This window comes from Micropterus salmoides, unplaced genomic scaffold (genome assembly GCF_014851395.1).
Source record: "Micropterus salmoides isolate LMB-PRFRI ecotype aquatic unplaced genomic scaffold, ASM1485139v1 Ms_hic_scaffold_8, whole genome shotgun sequence".
NCBI classification, from domain to species: Eukaryota; Metazoa; Chordata; class Actinopteri; order Centrarchiformes; family Centrarchidae; genus Micropterus; species Micropterus salmoides.
This window is the reverse complement of record NW_024044570.1, coordinates 25,095,419-25,117,540: the sequence shown is the minus strand read 5'-3', so window position 1 is coordinate 25,117,540 and position 22,122 is coordinate 25,095,419. Positions and strand designations below refer to the sequence as shown.

The 22,122-nt window shown below is 43.7% G+C and overlaps 1 protein-coding gene across 1 annotated transcript in view; it reads left to right on the top strand.

Annotated features, from left to right (window-relative positions):
• b4galnt4a (beta-1,4-N-acetyl-galactosaminyl transferase 4a) overlaps positions 1-22,122 on the top strand; it is a 138,431-nt gene that overhangs the window by 28,149 nt on the left and 88,160 nt on the right.

Here is a 22,122-nt window from a genome sequence, read left to right as displayed (position 1 = left end):
TCTCTTAACATAGACATTGCTCTGCTCCTGGCTAACTTTTGGTGTTACTCATATCCCCTGACACAGCCCAGAGTCATTTGGTTTTGTGTTATGAGTAATAATGTCACCCCCCCTCTCAACTGTTTTCTTGTGACCCTCCAATACAGGCCGAAGTGTGAGCACTGCTGGCCTGTTGTCCTGAGCAATGAGCATCATGGGCATTTCTGCCCCTCTGTATGCCTCATTGCTGCTTGTTTTTGTTTCCTTTGACCCTTAGTTCAGCCTTAAATAGTTTTATTGCAGTTGGTGTTGCAACCCTTTCCACTGATGTCTCCTCTGCTTCTCGCCTACCCTTACATGATTGCAGTCTCCATCAAACCCCCTTTCTTCTTGCTGTGAAGTCCTCCCAATTCCACGTTCCATCCTGCTGCCAAGAAATATCCACTAGGAGTAGAGGAAAATTAGCTCTGCCGACTCCTTTGCATCCCACAACATGCCCTTTTAGCTCTGTCCACCACTCAGTCTGCTCTCCCTTTTCCCTGAGCTACACCACTCTTCATCTCTCCGTCCTCCACTCATCCCCCAATCTCAAACCAACACCTTTGCCTTTGCATGAGGTGGACGGGCCTTATCTCTGCTCTGGCAAACAGTCATTCGCCGCCGCTGTCCTCCTCTTCTCCGCCCGTGCCTTTTTACTCCTCATCTGCTGTCCTTCTCACCTCTCCGCTCTCTCCTCCTTTCTCGTCTTCTTTCCAATTTCCTGTGCTCAAATGAGATGTTGTGTACAGAGGAGAGTGTGTACATTCCTTATCGCCAGCTCCTGTCCGGGTATTAGGTGGTGGAAATGGGCCTGTAATGAAACAGAGTACTGCTGTGCAAACACACACCCTCCAGGTTTGTAGGTATTTTTGTGTGTGTGTGTGTGTGGAAATGTATATGTGTGTACGCGTCTGTATGCGCGTGTGCATTCTGGCAAGTCGCTGATTAAGGTCACCCTCTTTCTCATCTCATTACTTTTGCCATTGTCCTCTCTTCTCTCTTCCTGTCTTTCTCCTTCAGCCTCATCCCACTTCTCTCTGTCTCTTACCATTTATCTCTGTTCCAGCCTCCCACTGTCTGTCTCTCGGTTCGTCTTTCTCTTGCAGTATTATCCTGCCCACTGCATCAGTCACTCTTTCAGTTTCTTCTCTCAATAGCATATATTTGTCAAGTTTAATTGTGCACACATTATCTGCTTTTAATAAGAGTCTATTCTTGTACTGTATGTATGTATCTAGAGTGCTAGTACCTACTGGGCGTGTGTCCCTGTCATTCTTGTTCACCACACACTACTACCATGTACCGCCGTCCATACCCTCTTTTCTCGACTGTTCCTCATGCATGCGTGTAGCAGCAAGAGCGGAACAACACAAACTGCGTCTGTGTGCATCATCCGGCTTCCCACACTGCTCTGTTGTCTGGCATGCCAATAGAATGTCTTCTGTGTTTGCAGAGAGTGCACTTTCACTGAGCCCACACTAAGCAGAAAGGACCTTTGTCTTTAGCAGTGACAGTCTTCCTCCTGTCTTTCTACTGCGACTCAACAGATTTGACTCTCATGTTCCTACTCGTTTGGCATACGCTGATCACTCTTCAGGAGCCTGCTTTAAATAGGAAGATAGCCTAATTGGATAGCGGTGAGCTCTAAAGACAGTGTAATGCCTATTAAAGTGTGTCAGATCAGTGAATGATAAGTAGTCTTACTTGCAAGACGGTATTACCTTATGACATTAAGCCACTGATCGTGATTGTTGTTAGAAATGTGGCCCAATTGTCTTGAATTAGGGCTGCCCTGAGTAAAGATTTTCCTAGTCAACTTTTTAGTTCAAGCTCACATGTTTATGCTAAATTCATTATTTAAATATATATTTTTTGGGCCAGGGGCGGACTGGCACAAGAATTCAGGCCGGGAATTTGACTCGATCCCAGGCCACCTTGTTCACACAAAACACCAAACCGCTAATTTTTGTGGACTGACCTTTTTATATACAGTCTATGGCAGGGGTTTTCAAAGTCTGAGACTGCGGGCCTCTCCTCATACAAAGCTTGGGAAATGCCGCCCACCCCTCCCCCCATCTTTAATTTACTTAGTAAATTTCGCTCTGTTCCTGGATGTATGAGATCATGGTTATATTATCTTTTCCCATGACACTCAACATTTGAGCCAAAATAGCCTAATATTGCTCTGACCACACCAAATAGTTTTAAAAAAGGTCTGTCCTAAAGCATTTATTAGTTTCTGACTCTGATGGGGGGGAAACTGTTCCTCAAAACTACTGTATCTCTGAACTCTCACACATGTAGGCTATTCGATGTGATCTCCTTTTGATAACTAATGCAATAAGTAATGTCATATTGTTTCATTTCCATTCACTGAGCCTCCCCTGAAACTGTTTGGAGCCCCCCTAGGGAGGCCCGCCTCACACTTTGAATACGCCTGGTCTATGGGACAAACCCTATTTGTTGATGTAACAGGTACCAAACCAGGTATAGTCTTTGCCATGTTCATCTACTGACTTTTGGGCCTGATGATTAAAGTAGCGTATGTGAACACAGAGTTTTGAAGACGAGGGTGGAGCTTCATCACGGTGCCCACCTGCTACGAAGTCATCTAATACCAAGTTTACATGACCCCGGACTCACTGAGTCTGCCTGCGTCGCGGCTGCCGGAGCGGATCGCAGCCATTCTAGTCTGTGCTCACACCAGAAGCACTGCAGTGCGTCCCAGAAGTGTCAGACATAAAACAGCGAGAATCTGGTCAATTTTCAAAATAAAATACCCTGTACAGACTCCCGATCGTATATCAACAATAAACACAGTTTAAACAGACAAAAAAGAAACAACTGAACTAGATCTAGACCTAATTAATCATAGTAGAAGTACATAAAGCAAGCACTAATCACCAAATCAACAAAATCTAAACATGTCAGCAAAATCACACAGGCAAAACGCTCTTATTCTGAAATGCTCCTTGTGGGATGAGGGAACTAATGCGGGCCGCAGTGAAGAAGGAAGAAGGCCCAATCCCAATGTTCCGCCCTAACCCCTGAACCCTCATAGACTTTACTGACGTTTAAGAGGCTGCAAGGGCTCAAAATGCTGTAAACAGGAACGGGACAGCCCTTTGCCACTTTATCACGTTACCTTGATGACGCTGAAACACATTGCACACTTTTTATTTTATGTTTGTGCCTTATTTTTAAGTCCTGCATGTCCTACAGAGTGGAGGAGAGGTAGCCTAAATGTCAATATATATTTGTAATTAATCATTACACTATTGTTGGTCAAATAGCATCATCAAGCAAAAACTAAAATAAATAGTTGAATAAACTAAGTGTGTCATAAGGTTATTGCATTCCTCTGACTTAATGTGTTCTATGCAGCATCTTAAGTTAAGAAAACATTCAACCATTTTGACATCCGCTTTGGTGTCAATGCTTGTTTGTTTACTGTTTTCTTCTTCTCTTATAACGCGGATTTGCCGTGATATTTCTCTCGCTTCCGGGCTTCCCCTGGTAACCCCATACAGCCTATGTGTAACCCCCGTGTTTTACGCTTTTTATATACAGTCTATGGTTTTACGTCATACTGCTATGAACTGTGGGCAAATCCTTCAGCCAAAGTCTGCAGAAATGCGGACTTACGAAAAGGGTCTATAAAGGGCTCAAAATGTCCGCGAGAGAGCCCTTGCGCACTTGACGATTTGATAGTGGGACAGCCCTAATCCCTCATGGACTTCTCGGGAATGCGCCTCAAAGTCTGTGAGTCTGTGAGGGGGGACATTGGGATTGGGCCGTAGAATCACAAAAGGACAAACAAGATATTAACGTTGTGCAGGCTGCACACTTTGCTGCTGAGATGCTGAGGGGCTTCCAGTGGAAGTTGAAGCTGGTCTGAGGACGGAACTAAGCCGCGGTTGACACGCTGCCTGTGTGAGTCCGGGGTGATAGGCTACGCTAGCCTAAGTCCGGCTAGCCCAAGTCCGCCCCTCAGACTTCCCATGATGCATAGCGGTGAAGAAAAAAAAAAAGGGTTAAAATTTGCTAATAAGTTTGCCATTTGTTTGAAATACAATGTTACTTCATGATTGATATATTCTTAAAACTGTGTCTGCTTAGAATATGATGAGTTGAAGCTTCATAATTGCTGACAGAGTAGTCACATTTGTATAAAGTCAATAGAGTGTGCACTGGCTTAAGTTTGCTATGTGATGTTTTGCTGTTCAAAATTATCAATGGCAGGCCAAATTTGCCCGCAGGCCACCGGGATTTGGCCCGATTTTCCCGGTTGGCCAGTCCTTCCAAAATTTGGGTGTCATAAATGGACCAATTTTCTGTGGGTGAGAAAAGAATGTCACGCTATAACCTTGTTAACACTGTCCTACATTACAGAGAAATACAAAATCCTAATAATGAGTCCTTTAAAATATCCTTTTTACAAGACGAAAGCACAAAAATCTCTTCCTACCAGAGATCCAAGACTCCAGAGGTCTAAACAAACATCAATACTGGGTACTCAGAGTCAGATAAAAGGACCGCTAACCGAGCTAATGGCAGAGCCATGGATTTATAATTAGACCATCTGAGTTCTAATAATATATCCATTGCTAGTGACTACATTTGCAACAATCCCCTGATACTTTCATCCTGTGCCCTAACAACAAGACGCAGCTCCCTAGTGAAATTTGAGGTTGTTGTTTTTTTTTCTGCAACTAACAGACCAATGAAAACTTAGTCGACTAAGACTTTTCTCATCGACTAATGGTTAGTTCAACTATTAAGGAGCAGCACTGTCTTCAACTCATATTTGTCCTTGTTTTCGATGTTGTATTTTAATTGGTAATAGTTGATGTTGACAAAATAAGCTAATCATAGCAACCTCAAAATTATATTTTTGGGAATTTTCAAGATTTCACGCAATACAAGTTTGTGAAAGAATCATTAATATTAATACCACAATCATAATATCCACAGTCAGGTAAAACTGACTGTCTAAGCTCAGAAAATATTTCAATTATTGGGAGTGCAGCATGTAGAAAATTCATGGCGTTTTGGTAAACAAAATTCCTGGCAGTATTTAGTCTCATGACATGATATGATTTCATGTTGATACTGTATATACTGACTAACTCTAAGGAAATGGGAGTTGCAAAACAGAAGCTAAAAATTCAGGTATTGAAGAGAGGTGCAGCCATATACAGAGAACACTAAAGCGATCAAAAGAAAGAGGATGGAGAATTTCTGTCAGGTTAATACAAGCTCACGACTCAGGGGAGGTCTTGTTTTGGCTCTACAATAGGTATGTACACCGACAGCAGCAGAGGATGGTGAATGTTGCTATGGGTAACAAAGATTGAAATATGCTTCCCTGCCTCCAGCTCATGTTCAGGCCAACCTGGTTGCCCAAGCTGATGGGTTTTCAACATTAAATCCTCCTACAGGGTGAATGACTGCTTTCCCTGCGCCACGACTGCAAGGGTCCACAGCCTCTGTTATACCATGAGGAGAGTGAAGGCAGGTTCATATCTCTGCCCAACATTGGAAGTTAGCTGCCCTCCCATTAATTTTGCCTTAGGTTAAACACAATGAGAAACTACTGTTTGTACTGTGCTGTTTAATTTCTGTACTTGATGGGTTCCATCAGGTATGCGTCGCTTGGCTCAGTGGGTCCTGAATGGCTGCGTAGTGACGAGAGTTCAGATATGGGTCATAACATGCTGCATATCAGTCACAGATGAATAAACAGTGGCAGTTCCTCTCTTCTCCTCCTCTGCAATAAGGTAATAGACAGGCACTTGTGGTAGAGAGGTAATATAATATGAGGTATGAGGTACATAGAAGTCCAAGTTGTACTGCATAAGGTTGCTTAGGCCTTGTGTGTACACGACCAACACACTCTTCTGATCTGTATTTATTAAACCTAAAAGTCTGATAAATACAGATGTTATTATGATTTAATAATTTGATTTATGTGAAATCTTAAATACAAGGATAAGGATATATTATTAGTATTTATTTTTATTAAACCTTTATTTAACCAAGTAAGTCTCATTGAGATTACAAAATCTCTTTTCCAAGGGAGCCCTGGCCGAGATAGTAATACAGTGTTTCAAACAGCATACAGGTAAACATTAAAAACACATAAAACAAACATGCAGGATTAGCACACTATTAAGGCAGATGACATTAGTTCTAACTCAGGAAACAGTTTCAAATTCCAGTTGAATTAGTCAAATCCAAATCTTCACTTAATTTATAAATGCTGTATTTAGGATCAGCCTATCTGGCTGCAAAAATGCTAGTAGTTCCAGGCTGCAGGGGCAGAGAAAATAAACCATGTTTGCCCATTTCAGTGCGAGCCTGAGGGGCAGACAGTCAGAGGGTGTCGTTTAAGTGCAAACAATCGTTACCAGTGTTAGGTGAGGTACAGTATACCCACAAAGGTAAGCGGGGAACAGATCAAGGATGGACTTACAAATAAATATGTACCAGTGAGTCTTCACAAGACCAATGAAGGCCACTGAAGGATGCACTATGCAAAAAATAATATAAAATCTCCTTCTTTCAGCTGCTCCCTGTATGTTTTGCCACATGGAGATCTGATGATCCTCATATTTGATCTGGCATAGGCTTATAATGCCTGATTTTTTTTTTTTTAAACCTGTCCTGCCCAGCAGCCTGGTATAGAGTATGATGAGCTGGATACCACATTGTGCCAGACAGATTTTACTTTAACAAGAGAGTATTAATATACTCCTTTGTCTGTTTTATTATTTACCGGGCCGGACAGGGGGTCAGACATGGGGATGGGGGGGCACAAACAGACAGCACAGAAAAAGGACAACACCTGTAAGAGAAGGGGGACGGAAGGTGGGGACAACCGGGAATAGCAGAGGGAAACCCCAATTGCAGAAAGCAACAAAACCAATAGAACAGAGAGGGGGGCTTGGGGAGGAGAAAAACAACAAACAAACAAGCACAAACAAACAAAAACAATAATAAAAATAATAATAATAGTAAAAGACAACCAGCCGAACAGCAGCAATAAACAGCTGACATAGTAAACAACTAAGAGAAAAATGAAAACAAGAAACAGTCACGCACACTAAATAAGCAGCACAGCCACGAGAGCTGGAATAATAACAATTAATTAAAATAACTAACTGAAAGAGAAGCATCAGGAATAATTCTACCAGGGACAACTTAAATTTTTTTTGTGTCTATGTGTGAGACTGTATGTGTCTGTGTGCATGTGGGTGAATGTGTCTGTATGTGTGTGTGCGCATAAGCCTGTTAAAGAATGTAGTTGTTAGTGAGAGTGGGACGCCACGACTGTGCCACACCTACCCCAGCAACAGGCAGGCAAGAACCCCAGAAGCCAATAGGGGTGGGAGGAAGAAAAAAAAATAAATAAAAAAAAAAAAATAAATAACAACGACCATCCAAATGCCAGTTGACAACGCTATGCTGACAGAACGCAAGAGGTGTAACCCGTGGAAGAGCAGTGCCCGGACTGACCGCGGCGCGCACACAACATAGACAAAAAAAACGCCCAAATGCCATTTGATGAGCCCAATGCGCACACTGCGCGAGCACGGCGACACCCAATGCCCAGCAGCCCCCTGCGAATCCCGCGTGTGTGGTCGGGCAAACGAGAGAGCGAGCGGAAGAACACGACAGCGAAAGCCAGCGGAGAGAAACACCACCAGCAAGTCCCAGCCCGGCAGCAAACACGCCGCGCAGGTCACCGTGCACCCGCCAATAAAAGTCCGCCGTCCCCCCAACTGAGGCCGCCCGCGCCAGCCGACATCCCCCATGCACAGCACGCCCCCAGGCCGCAGTGCAACACCAGCCAAGCCAGCAACCAGGCAAAATCAACCAGCTCAGCTGCATGCCACCACCAACCCACCCGTCAAGGGCCGAGAATTCCAGGCACAAGCCCAGAACAACCGGAGCACAGCCCTACCCTGCACCCACACTGCACATCCCGAAAACTAACTTTATACTTCAGTATCCAGAGGGGTCCAACAACTGGCCAACAGAGAAATGGGGAAGCATGGATCCGAGGCCAATGAAGTAAACCAGGGACACAAACTGGTCCCTCCAAGCCAACGAGGAAATGCCTCCCCCGGACTCCAATGCACAAACTAAACGCTCAGCAGCCATCCAGAGACCCTGCCCAGGGAAAAAGCACAACGCATCAAGATGCATCGACAATCGCCCCACAATCCCACCGCAGCCCTCCAAACCGCAAGCCGATAAACCTGTGCAGCGCTCAGAGACCCCCACCCCCAGAAGCCAGGGCACCCAGCGACCCCCCCCAAAGCGCAGAGGACCTCAGACCGCATGTCCCGGGGGAAGCTGTACCCCGCCCCAAGGAAGAACATCAGAAAGCCGTGCCTGGAAGCTCCCCGCCGCCAGGGAGCGATAATGTGGGAGAACCAGGCCAACAGTCCCCCAGCCCAGCCAGAGGCATCCCTCCACAGAGTGCAGACAGAGCCAGCAGCCCCCGAGGCCGATCTCATCCCCGGACGGGGGCCCAGCCCCCCCAGTCAAGCACCCCCAAGGATGAGCGCCAAAACCTACCCCGACAACACCGCCCATGTGCCCCAGAGACTCTCGAATGCCCCCACTGTGATAGAGCCGGCAGGGGGAAGCAGCAGGAGCCCCACCCCTGCCAAAGAGGGCCCAGGCGAGGAGAGGAGACAACGGGCCCCCAGGCCCAGGGACACACCACCCGCCCAGAAATGAGCAAAAGCCAGAAGCCCGAGTCTCCAGATCCCTAGGTCCAGAGCGGGTCCCCACGCCAGGGGAGCCCCCCCCCCCCCCCCCCAGCCCACCCCCGATCAGGAAGGCCTGATGCCCTTCTTGACACAAGCCTCCACATTTATCTGGGCTTGGGACCGGCAATTAGGAATTCTTTGGCTTGGCATCCCCAGTGACTTGGCAGCCACCCTGGGGTTCAGTATCTTGCCCAAGGACACTTTGACATGTGGACAGTTGGTGGTGGGGAATGAACTGCCAATGCTGTGATCAGTAGACGACCCGCTCTTCCACCTGAGCCACAGCAGCCATAATATAAAATAAAATAAAATAATACAATATACATACATAAATACATAGGGTTAACATACTAGGAAATTACGTGTAGTTGAAGAAAAAAGAAACAAACAGGAGCATGAAGGAAAATCTGCTGTTGGAAGACAAGGTACATTAGAGAAAACCTGTAAGGGGAATTTAGTATGGCAATGTCAAGTGCTGACAAAGTAGATGCATGAAAAGTGACTGCAAACAAGATTAAAAAAGAAGAGGAAGAAAGCAGTCCAACTCACAGATGACGAATGCACAGCAACACAATCATATCAGTTTTTGATCTTACATCAGTCAGCATCCTGCCAATTAATTCTTTGGTGTGTCTTGCTTGTGTTCGTTAAAGGCTGTTGCCAAGCAGGGAGACACAGAAGCCCGAGATATTCTGACACCTACTTGGACACGTTGCGATCTGGCTCTGCAAATCAGTGGAAAACGCATTGATTGAGGCCCTCTCTGTGCTCAAACGCTGAGCAAGCTGGGCGTCTGTTCAATTAAGCACATTAAAAGGATTTTGTTGCACCCTCTACTCGCCCTAGTAATGCCGTCTCCCTTGGCGATCCCTTAAAAATGGAAGCAGAGCTGTCAGATAGCTTACATACCAACACACAGCGTTGGTTTAATTCATTCCCTTCTAGTTTTTATGACTCGACGTTATTATCTCGTTTGATGTCTTTGATGCTTATAAATACACAGTTTTTTGGGGGTTATTTTTTTTGTTTTACACCAGGAAACTGATGGGTGCACTAGATTTATCACAAGGTTTTGAGTGTGTGGAGGAAAGAGTTTACAAAGCAAGTAAGAAACTTACTGCAACTCACAAACAGAATCTATAATAGAGTGATGGTATACACTTGCATTTGCATATTCATCAGGTGCGTGTCTTAATGGAGGTTGTATAACCCCGTGGTGAACACATGAGGCATCATGAATGGAGTCTTGCCCTTATTATTAATTACTATTAACATTATAACCAGTTCACATTCATATCTACATTGCAGAGCTACTAGTTGGATGTTTATGTTGGGATGTGGCAGGTGACCTGGATAGTGCAAGTCAGAAGTCAGACAAAATGAGAAGTTGTGTAGGTGGTCTAAAATGAAGCACAGGAGGAGGAAGCACATTTATGTTGTGGAAAGAACTAGTTTGCAGCTTGTTTTGTTACTGGCTGTCTCCAGTCCAGTTTTCAGTGATGGTAGTGAGTATAATGATGTAATAATGGGGTGCGTTTGCCAAGACATAAAGGGTACAAAATATTTTTTGAATCGACCACTTTCTAGATTTTTGTGGAGCTTACTACAGCATCTCATGGTCTTTGTCAGCAAAATTCTGCTGATGAAAGGTGGACTCCCCTTCCGTACCTTCTTGTGTGATATGTCTCATGCCTGAATCCACTCTCTCTCACCTTCCTTTTCATTTCCAAACCATCGTCACAGATGTCGATCAATGGGTTCTGTTGTTGCCTTCGTATTTGCAGCGTGACCAGTCTCTGCTGTCGCTGGAGGATACGAAAAGGAACACCCATGAATAATTTACGCCAAGCAGGAATATGTAAACGGGTAAACAGACACAAGAAACAAAATGTATGCAATTGTAGCAGCTTGCATGAATTAATTGCTCGGTTGATTCCTGTATTCTCCTTATTAGAGCTATCTGTCCTTCATGACTGATTCAGGGTCAGCAGTCTATGGGGATTTTTGTAGCAGGGTAAGTGAGTGAGCCGATGGTGGGCTGGCTGATGTGGGAGCAGGACTGCATTGAAATTTCATACATTTGTTTGCTTGGGTTTTATGTGATTCTGTTTACTTAGCTGAATAGTAACATATTTAATTTTGTTTCAAACTCTCCACCGTAGCTGCAATATTAAATGTGCATCTTGCACCTCACACAGTGCACAAAGTGATAAGTATGGCTGTAACTGGACTGTTCATTAGATACATGATGACTAGCAGTTCCCTTTTCAGTAGATTCTTGTGTAATGAGGTTTCCGTGCATTATTATTTCATTTAAGCACTGAAACGTCCATGTGTTACAGAAGTGAATTAATCCTTTGAAATTACTACATTCAGTTTAAACTGAATTGTGTTGGCTGCTGTCACATGTGGCTAGCTGAGGTGAAAAAAGTGTGCATTATACTGAGTTACCAGTGACCAGCGAATTATGTGCTGAAGTAACAGTGGAGGGCAGAGGAGGGGGAGATGGGATGTAACAAAGTGGCCCCATTTGAGGTTGTCCCCGGGTTCCAGGAGTGACGACACCAACACAAGACGAAGCCCAGCTGGCTCCCTGGCCTGCCCGATCATAAATAGCCAGGGCCGCAGTGCAGGGTGGAGGTGGTTTGTCATAAAACCTGGCCCCAGCCGGGGCCCTGAGTCCCTGACGAGAAGAGAATTTATCACAGTAAAAGTGATAAGGCAAGGCTATTATTGTTTCTGTCCTCCTCCTTCTCCTCTCCCACCTGTTTTTCCTCCCCCTTGTATGTAACACATAACCTCTCCTATTCTTGATTTTCTCTCACTCCCTTGTTCCCCCTTACTCTGTCCTCCTGTCTTGTTTAATCTTTCACTCTCATGTTGTAACCCCTCACCACCACTAGTGCTGCCCCCCCCACCCCCTTTTTTTTGTTGCCTCCCTTCCCTACTCCACCACACTTCTTCTCCTATCTCTCTTTCTCTCAGCACACAGGCGATATTATCAGGAAAGTAATGACTCCTTGGGATGATGTTAATCAGATACTCGGTAGAGGATAATGACCACACCGGGGTTCTACACGGAAACAATATTTGGGTATTAATCCCTGCCGACGAATCAGATGGCTGCAAAGGGTGATTGAGAAGAAGTGAGAAAGAAGGGGAGAGAAAGGAAGAAAAGATTAAAGGTGTGTAGGATGAGCGAGTGCAAGCGAGACAGCGAAGAATGTGTTGGTGAGAGAAGAAAGGAAAATGGAGGAGGGAGTTTGAGAGGGAGACAAAGGGAGAGAGAGATGAAAAACAGAGTACGGTAGGTTATTTAGGGGTCAGTCCTGTCTCAAGTGTGTTGAGGTTTTTGAAATACTATTTGTCTCCATCTTTTAGTGAGGCATAGCTAAACTCTCAATTTTTCTCTCTCTCTTTTCTGTTTTCTGACACCTCTTTCTCTCCTCTTCTTGTTGCTCCCACAAGAAAAGTTCCTTTGCTCTGTCACTTTTTTTTCCTTCAAATTTCTGGCTCGCATAGCTTGGTGCCACGAGATTTGAAGCCTGAGAGTCGACTCTCAAGTTTATCTAGCGTACTTTTTTTCTTCTTTTTATTTTTTTTTTATACAGGCCTGGTGCCGACACCAGCCGACTCCTCTCTCATTGTCTCCCACCGCAGCAGCTCAGCTGTCAGGAGCTCAGAAGATGGATGCATTATCACAGGAAGGTCCCCTCCACCGCTCTCACCTCATTTAGATGCTCTGTTTGGCTCTGACTCTTGCTACCGTCATGAAAGCGCGTTAGCATAGCACCAAGGCCCTTGCTGCCTTTGTTTCTTTGTTTACAAATGTATGCTAATGAGCGAGTGGGCTCAGTAAGCGTGCAACCCCTGCATTCTCACTCTCATTCTATCCCCAGTGTCACATCAGCTGTGACAGTTGTGGCTCTGCAGCGGCTCAGAGTAGCCTCCTTATCTCCTCTACTGTGATTGGAGCAGCTGCATCTGGGTGTCACCTGCAACTGTGGGGATTGCTTATTGGTGTATGTGTGTATACACTGTGTCTCTGTACACTAGGGGTATAATTAACACCCCAGAGACTGAGAACTCTGGACACTTTTAACCTTTATGTGAGAAGACCCATCAAGGCATCTAGAGAGAGTTTCCATTATTTTGCATTTGTTGTAAACCACATACAACTGTGTGTGTGTGTGTGTGTGTGTGTGTCATTTTTATATATTTGCTATTGGTCCAAGATATTGTTTACATAACTAACTGCACTATAATATTTGTGTCCCTGTGATCATTTATTTAAGTAGACTCAAATAAATGGTAAAATGTGTTTCATGTTTATATCTCGGTGGGGACTTTAACCTGAAAGAACACTAGCCAATGGAGACTCTTGCCACCAAAAACTGAGGTCTCCACGGATAGAGACGCTTTTTGAGGGTTAAGAATTGATTTCTAGTGTTCAGGCAACATTTATGTTAGAGGTAGGGTAAGGGCCAGCGAATGCATTATATGTCAATGAGATTTCCCCATGGAGATTTATGTCATCCACTTTGGTCACTGTTGTTTGTCTCTCTGAGATCGGCCGCTGTAACTACCTCTTTTGTGTCTCTAGCTTCATTCTGTGCCTCCTTTGATACCTTCTGTCATCGAACATGATGGAAATGTTTCCCTTTTTGCACTCTTGTGTCCATGGCAACCCTGAGCAGGGCCAGAGCAGACTGTATAGGCCTTTAGACAGCCAGTGGAGTTTACAGAGGCCTTGGCACTAAGCAGCAGGAGGAGATGGTCAGAGACAGGCAGCCATTTAGAGGTGAGCAGGGCGATTGGGCTGGCAGAACACACAGGGATCAGACTGTTTTGCACCGCAGCCTATGGCCAAATACCAGCTAAATGGGAGATTGACAATATTTATCAGATTTTTTTTGTCCCCTGAGTAAACCCGTTACGTACCATCAGAGAGGTCAAACAATACATTTACTGGACACATACTGGTGTTTTTTTTTTTGCATTTTTAGAAATATAATGCACACGGCTTTAAGCTTTCACCTCCTAGGAACTGTTCAGCTGCTAATAGTGGCATGAGTGTAAAAACCTCAAGTGCAGATAATACTTGTGTTTCAAGTAGAGAGCAAGTCGGTTATAAACCTCACTGGAGGCCAGATGGCCTGGAGATAAGCAATAGGCACTTCCTGGCTTTTAGAGTGTTTCTGATTGTGGATGTAATCTGTTGACTTCTTAATGGCACTCTTCACATTTTCACACTATGGCAAGTAGCAATAAATATTCATAAATGGAAGACAAAAGCTTGTGTTTCATATTTGTGCATGTACTATTGAAATGTAATGAGCACTGCCTTTCATTCTGAATGCAGCAGACCTCACACAAACTCATATACTCTGAAATGCAAATGTTTAATTGATTCTGTTCATTAGATTTGGTTCAAAACAATACCCTCTAAGTATCTGTGTGTATGTGTGTGTGTCTTGTGCGTGTGTGTGTGTGTAGCCTGACACTGCAATAAGGTCATTCCATTTTCTTTCAGGCTGTCTATTAATCTTTGAGTGCACTGTGCCTCAGGGCACTGATTATATGTGTGTTTCTATCCAAAGCGTTTTGTTTTTTTGTTGTTTGAATTTTCCTAAGTGGCAGCTTTAGTGAGCTATTAGTGGAGTGCAAAACATTACAGGAGCTTAGAGGAGAGGAGAGGGTAGAAGAGAGAGGGGGAGAGAGAGAGAGTGGGACCTCTTTGCCCCTGACCCATATTACAGCACATTAAGCATCTCTGCAATCTCTCTCTCTGCCCTACCCACCCACAGGCCTACAAGCACACTTTCTCTCTCACTACATGCTCTCTCGCTCCGCTTTCTATCTTTTCTCCCATCAAGTTCTCTCTCTCTCTCTCCTTTCCTTGCTCCTCTCTGACACAGAGCCTTTGTCTCTGTTTATCTCATCTCCAAAGTCTTGTTATGCCTCTTGTCTTAATGCACTCTCACTTTCCTCAGAAGGCTGTGTTGTCAGAGCCGAGCTAAAGGCCAGGGAGTGCAGGACTCAGAGCCGGGCCTATTCATCAGTTTCACAGCAGCCCTCCACTCTGCTTCATTACTGACTAGCTAATGGCACAGATCAGTGCAGTTTATTTGCTATAATTAGCTAGCTCCATTTGGCCAGTGCAGCCCCGGTGAAGCCTGCTACACTTGCGCTGCCCCCTGCCATGCCACCCTGCATATGTGTGCGCACAAATGCTTGGCTGTTGGGCCGCAAAGAGTCATTAAGAAACTACGCTGGCCCATCAGTTTTAGATCCTCCATTGCCTTGTGTCAACCCTGTTTCATAACGTCATGCCTGATTGCAGAGCAAAATGCCGTGAGCCTTGTAAAACTTTATAAGCTGTGCACTTGTAAAAAGTAGTAGAGTAAAAAAATGCATCGCAGAGAGAGGATAGAGAGGCAACGAGTGAGTGGCTAAGTCAGTCAGTTACTGGCCGCCTGAGTAATGACTGATTGAACGAGTGAACATGTGAGCACCCGCAAAAGGGAAGGCTCCCACTCTGTGGTTACACCCTCTTCTTGACATCTCTCGCAGACTCTTGTCCTTGCATCCCACTCAACTTCCTCTTACCGTGTCCCCCTTGACTTCCAATTGAATCTCCTCCCCCGTAGCCTCATCTATTCTCCACCCTTGCACCCCGTCCCCCTCTCACTTAATCCCCCTGTCTCTCTCCCGCTCTCATGTTCTTAAAAGCGGCAGCCTCTTGTTTGGCCGCCCTATGCAATTTTAATCATGTTCCCCAATGCAGGGAGATGAGGCGAGGGGTTATTTAACATTCTTCTACGATGCTGGTGCAAGCTCAAGGGGAGCACGGCCTACGTCACCAAGATGGAGTCACAGTGTACTTACTAAGTAGAGAAGATCAACCCTGTAAATAATTTACACAGAGCATTCTGTAACTGTGCATTTCTCCACTCTTCCCATAACTCTTTTGTCTGTTCATCCTACCAAGTCATCTTTCCCGTCTTGTTGTTTGATTCTTGTTGCTTATCGTTTCTCCCAGTTTTCTGCGCCTGTCCATCATTTCCACTCACCTTTTCTGTATGGAAAAACAAATTTCACATCAAGTACTTATTTTGGTCAGTATTCTCACTGATGCAAACAGCCAGTTCCCCCATACTGCATCAGTTTGACGCTATGTAGACATGGGCAAGAGGTTAATCAACATAATCATCAAACCTTAGTGATCAAATAGTGCAAATACTTCACCTAGTCATCTATCAGTCCTTGTAATGTGTCAAAGGCTGCGTTCAGGCTACAGGCCAAAGTGCTCATATGTGACTCAGATCAGTGTGAACAGCACAAGTCACGTGAATCTGATCTTTCCTGTTCAGATTTGGGCCACTTTCATATGTGGTCCAAAGCAGATTAAGGTCATATTTTTTTAAATGTGACTTTAATCTGGACTGTCAGATTGGAATTCATACGACTCTGACATCTCTAGAGCAACCGTGGTCACAATACTGCTCTAATGGGAGCCGCAGTGAACGGAAAAGCTCCACAAAAAGCCATAATTAAAAATTGGTCTCTCTTTCTCCTCTTCCTTGTCCTTATCATGAACGAATTCCCTTTCTTTCACCTGAAGTCAATTTAAAAATAAAACCGTAGAAGCTAACTTTTGTCTCAGCTCCCATGTTTACTTCTGTAAGACAGCCTGTGATGTCATATTATTCTTTTGCACATGTAGGTCACTTTTTAGGCCATGGCCAATTCACACTGAAGGCTGATATGGGCCATATTGATATGGGCAATAAATTGGAATTGAGTATTAAGGCATGTAGTGTGAATATAGCTAAGAAAACAGGCTAGTGGTAACTGTGTGGGAGTTTTTTCTTGCACAAATTGCCCATGATAACAGATGTTGAGCTTCATTTGAATCTCTACTAAAGCACTGTTCCAGTGTAGCCCTTTCACATGGCTATTTCCAGCAAGGATAGTGTCACCCTTAGCCTCTTTATAAACTCAAAAATAAGAAATGACTTCAGAGTGCTCCAGCATCCCTTCACTGTCTCTGGGACTCCATCCAATAAAGCATTTTTGGGATGAGATTGAATATAGGGTCTGTTGGTAGTGCAAGGTGCTATGGCTCAAAATAAATGAAGAAGTTTTCCAGTGCCTCTGAAATATATTTGAGGTCAACTTCAGTCACTTGTTATATGTCAAATATTAGATCACATCCTAATACGACAATAGCACAAGTAAGAATGTGGTTCTAATTATTCAATTAGTTGATCGGTAGAAGAACAATCCAACAAAGATTTATATAATCAATGAATCGTCAATAAATAATTAAAAGACATTTATCAAGCAAAAATTTGGTACATATATGTCTCAAGCCTCTAAAATATGAGGATCTTCTGTTTCTTCTGTTCTATAATATTGAATGTGTTTTAGTTTGGGCTGTTAGTAAGAAGAAGCAAGCATCACTTTGGACTCCGGGTTATGGGCATTTATTTGCTATTTTACATACATGTAAAATCAGTAAAACCTTCTATTGACTTGTGGATCAATAGATTAATTGAAAACATAATCCATTAGGAAATTATTATTAGTATTATGAATAATTTGTAGTTGCAGCCGTAGAAATACGTACTTTGAAACCAAATGAACAAGTAGATGTTTGACCTTCTTTTGGGCATTGTAATGTGTATCTGTAACCATGAAACAGGTATTTATTTAATGCATTTTCCCCCCTGCCTCTGTTCTGTTGCTAGGCCTAACCCTAACGTGGAACATTAATTGTGCTTGACTGTGCCTTTTTCAAAGGAGACCATCATGTAGGAACCACTCTTGAAATAACACTGGCAAGTGAATTGTGCTAATGACCGCTGGCGTTGTTCTGTAACCACTGTGAGCTGCCGTGTTTGGCTGTGTGCTATTATTTCCCCTGTTTACCAGAGGGGCTATTACAGATCCTGAGGGCTCCCAAACAGATGATTATTATCTAATTTGTTGTCACTGGACTTTGTCATATATGTCCAAACTTAACTCCTCCTACTTAAGCACCTCAGCTTTATTTATCTCTTCTCTAATGTTCACTTGTCTCTGCTTTTCTCTTCTAAATGCCCTTCATTGCCGTGCACATAGCACCCTCTGCACTGACTTCTTTGCTTCTGTGATTAGCATTCTGCTGTATCACCGTTCTATCACTTAACATAGAGTGGAGCACCGCCTTGCAGTGAAACTCAGTGGTTGGTGTCAGTCTTGTTCAAAGATAAAATGAGACGTAGAGATACAACACGCACACACACATGCATTGTATGCATATACACGCACAAACACACTGAAATACACACATACATATAAATTGGCCCACGTACAGCGGAGATGAGAGCTCTGACAGCTGCAGTTTGCTGAAAGCTATAGAGTTTAGAATAGCATTAGTTTTAAAAGGGCAGCCAGGCAAGGTGAACTTATTACTCATTTCCCAAAAAGCAGAGTAAGCTGGAGAAAGTTTCCCCCAATCCTTGTCTCTATCTACAGATTACACCCACATCAACCTTGGATAAGACTGCTGTTTTTTGTGGTTTTTAATATACTCCGTCACAGACTTAATCTACAAAACACTCCAAAAATCGGTCCGTATCTTTGTCCTCTGGAGGTTACAGAAGTTGCTCTCCACCATTTTACCTGCACAGTAAATAGTGGTGCAGTTTTAGAACCGGGGGGAAATGAACAGATTAGGCAGAACATAAGAGAGGAGGCTCCTGAATGATTAGTATTCTGGCTGGTCTCCTGCTGGTGGAGGAGCTCGTAGTCGATTGGCTTCCATTAACCTGCCAGTCTGCTCTTCATTACTTCATTAGAGCCCACATGGAGGTTCGAGGAAGTCCAGGGACTGACTCCTGACTCCCTGCAGCTCGCCACAGGCATCAGACTTACCTCGGCTGCTGTACACTGCATCATGGTCAACTCGTGTGTGTGTGTGTATATATAAATGCCTGTCTTTCAGGTCTTTTTAACTTTGTGTTGGTGGTCACCACCACAGAACTATGTGATTTGTCAAACCTCTGCTTCCTGCCAGACATGTAAGCGTGAGTCCACACATGCATACGTACATTTAGTGAGGACACACACTCATGGGATATGTTGGCAAAGAATGTTTGAATATTTCTCTACTAATGTACACGCACACGCACACGCACACGCACACACACACACACACACACACACACACACACACACACACAAACCCAGATAATCTACAAGTGCTTTGCAGTTCTCATTATATTCTCCTTTTGGGATTGTTAAAGAATGTATTAGAAGAATATATTAGCAGTGAATGTTCTTTTTCAAATTTGCAAACATTTATCCATAAAAAGGGACTCTCTGCGAATGGGGCACTAATGATTTAAATGTAACTGTAATGATATAAATAGCAGCGGAAAGTAATTTCCATGTTACACCTCACTTGATAAGGCATTTTCTTTGCATACTGTGCAGAGATGCATTTTGTTCTTTTAGTGCTTAAAGAAGGAAAGAAGTTCAGTCAAAAATTACTCTCCTCACCCTTCAAAAGACAATGCTTGAGGGACTTGAAAAAGAAGAGACATTTTTTGAAATTGAATTCTTTGTTGAAGTTTGTCTCCTAATGTCGGTCTATGGTTTTCTGTCACCTGGCTGATGTTTCCATAGGTGATCTACTTTTCGGCAAATTCTAATGCCGTTTTTCTTTTCTCTATTTATTGGGGGTATTAAAGAAAGCTCAGATGGATTTGGCCGTCAGTCACAAGCTATACTGCTAGAATATTTCTTATGCCTGCAAAATACAATGCGTTCCTATCATCTTGAACCCAGGCCGCGGTAAGGACTCAGCCTTGACACGTGCTAAACACTGTACCAGGTGAGCTACCGTGGCGCCGATATGAGGTTTTTATGTTCTGCGTGCTTATTCATATTTAAGGTGATCACTTACATAAATGAGGCAAGGCAAAGAGGAGTCTCACCTCGCTCCCTGGTGCATTGCCGGCTCATAATAGTCTCAGATAAACGGTTAAGTGGAGATGTGCTGCCGGTTGACTCATGCAGTGACTCATGCAGTGTTTACTCAGTGGAAGAACAAAAATAAACAGCAAAATTAAGTGAAAGACACATTGCAACGCGTAAAGAATTACATTTTCCATTGGAGGGATTTGTTATAATTACACTATCATCCTTTGTTTAATATCTTTGGGGTATTTTTTACACATAGGTGCATGTAACTATGAAATTAAATTAATAGAGCGTCCTGAACATTCAGACATTCATTTTTTTATGAAGGGACACATGCCACTACTGAAATCTACATTTAGAGCTTTTACTGTAAGAGATTTTATTTACATACTTAGACCAAGACTTGGAAGTTGAAGGGTCTTGCTATTTTTGGCTCAACAATGGTCAGGAAAGTCGGGCTTGAAGTGAGACGAAGTTGAGCACGGCTACTCTTTGGTGTTTGCTCTTTGATCTGGCTGAGCTTTGAGGGACCCTGGAGGCTGTCTTTAGACTGTCCATGTCAATTGCACTGCGGACTGACTTGTGGCTCACATGGCCTTGCTGGACATGGAAATGACACTCCCCGAAAGCTTCCCCGACTTCCATTGGCTGGTGTTGTGGGATTATTTAGAGTTTTGTTGTGGTCCTTTTTTGGGGTGACCTTTCCAGTGCACTTTGGTGTGAGCGGACAAGAGTCAGAAAACATACCACACAATATACCCTTACATAATCAGAGAAAGACGGGAACACAGTTTCAAAGGGAATGTGTTGTGAACACGGCAATTTTCTCCTTTATTTCATATATTCAATGAAAGCCAGTGAATTATTTTATTTATTTATTTTTTTTCAGATCAAAGCAGATTTTTGTTACAGTTGTCTGGAATCACTGAAATTGCAAAGGGAGTGGTGGGAGACATGCAAGATGATATCCAAACAAATGAGGAAAACAAATCATCAACGAATGCAGATTATGTTGGATATGGAGACTTTCATGAGATGCAGAACAAGTTGTACAAGAGAAAAACTAACTTTGTTTTTCCACTCTCTCCTCTCTATCTCTTTACATGAATGGTGAGTGAGCATGCACAAGTACACCTATCTGTCTTTCAGCTTGCTCATGACTGCATCAATTATTCCCTGCAGCTCAACCTTGCCACACACACACACACACACACACACACACACACACACACACACACACACACACACACCACCTCCCCCATCTAATTCAGCCCACTCTGACTCATTGTTAAGGGGACATATTGGAAAACCATTAGCTCTCATTATGCTTTATAGCCACCCCGTTCTCCCCATTCTGTCTTTTAATCACAATCATTCCCCTTGTGTGTGTATATGTGTGTGTGTGTGTTTGGGTGTGTGCATGCCATTCTGTGTGTGGCTGTATTGTGCGTACAGTACAGCCACCCCTGCTTTACAAAGTCCCTCCCCTCCTGCTTTTTATGGGGGAGTCAATGGCACAGGCGCCACTTTTTATGGCAGCCGATCCAAGCTGCAGCAGTGTTGTGCATTCGCGAACCATGTCAGCTAAATGGGATCGAATTCTGCACAATACAAATAAAAAAGAGATTGGAGTGAATAGAGTATGGATTCCCTTTTATATGAACTCCTTGTAGAGGTGAAAACTCTTATAGGAAACCTTGTGAGTATCCGTTCGCTGCTTGTAACTCCAAATACCCAGGCTCCCATAAAGTGTTGAATATCCTGTTATTGCTCTGTATTGAATTGTGCACCGGTTTGATCATCCATGACAGTGTGTGCGTATGAATGTGTGTTTTGCTGGCAGTGTGGAGAGGTAGAAATTTTGACCATATGCTCGGACACACACACACACACACACACACACACACACACACACACACACACACACACACACACGTAATGAGTGGATTTAAATTCCGGTTGTTCTCTCCCGGCCAAGGCAACTGTCAGCATTGTGGAGCAAAACTCCCATAATCCATCTGTGGCGTGACAGCATTCTAACAGGTCCACTTTGCAGCGAGAAAAGCTATTCTTTATGTCTCTCCATTTCTCAACTCCCCCCTCGGCACCATTTTCACTCCCCCCACTCCACATTTCCCCTTCGGACTGGTTGTCATTCTTCTCTCATGTCTCTTTTCCAATTACATTTTTTTTTTCTTCTTTTTCTCTGGAAACCCTTATTTGGGTTTGATTACAGTAGGGGGGCTCAGTAGGAAGAAAAATGAGTGATAGCTCAAAATTATTGTTGACCATGATCATGATGGTAATGAAGATATTCAAAATATATAATTAAGCTTTTGATGATGAAGAT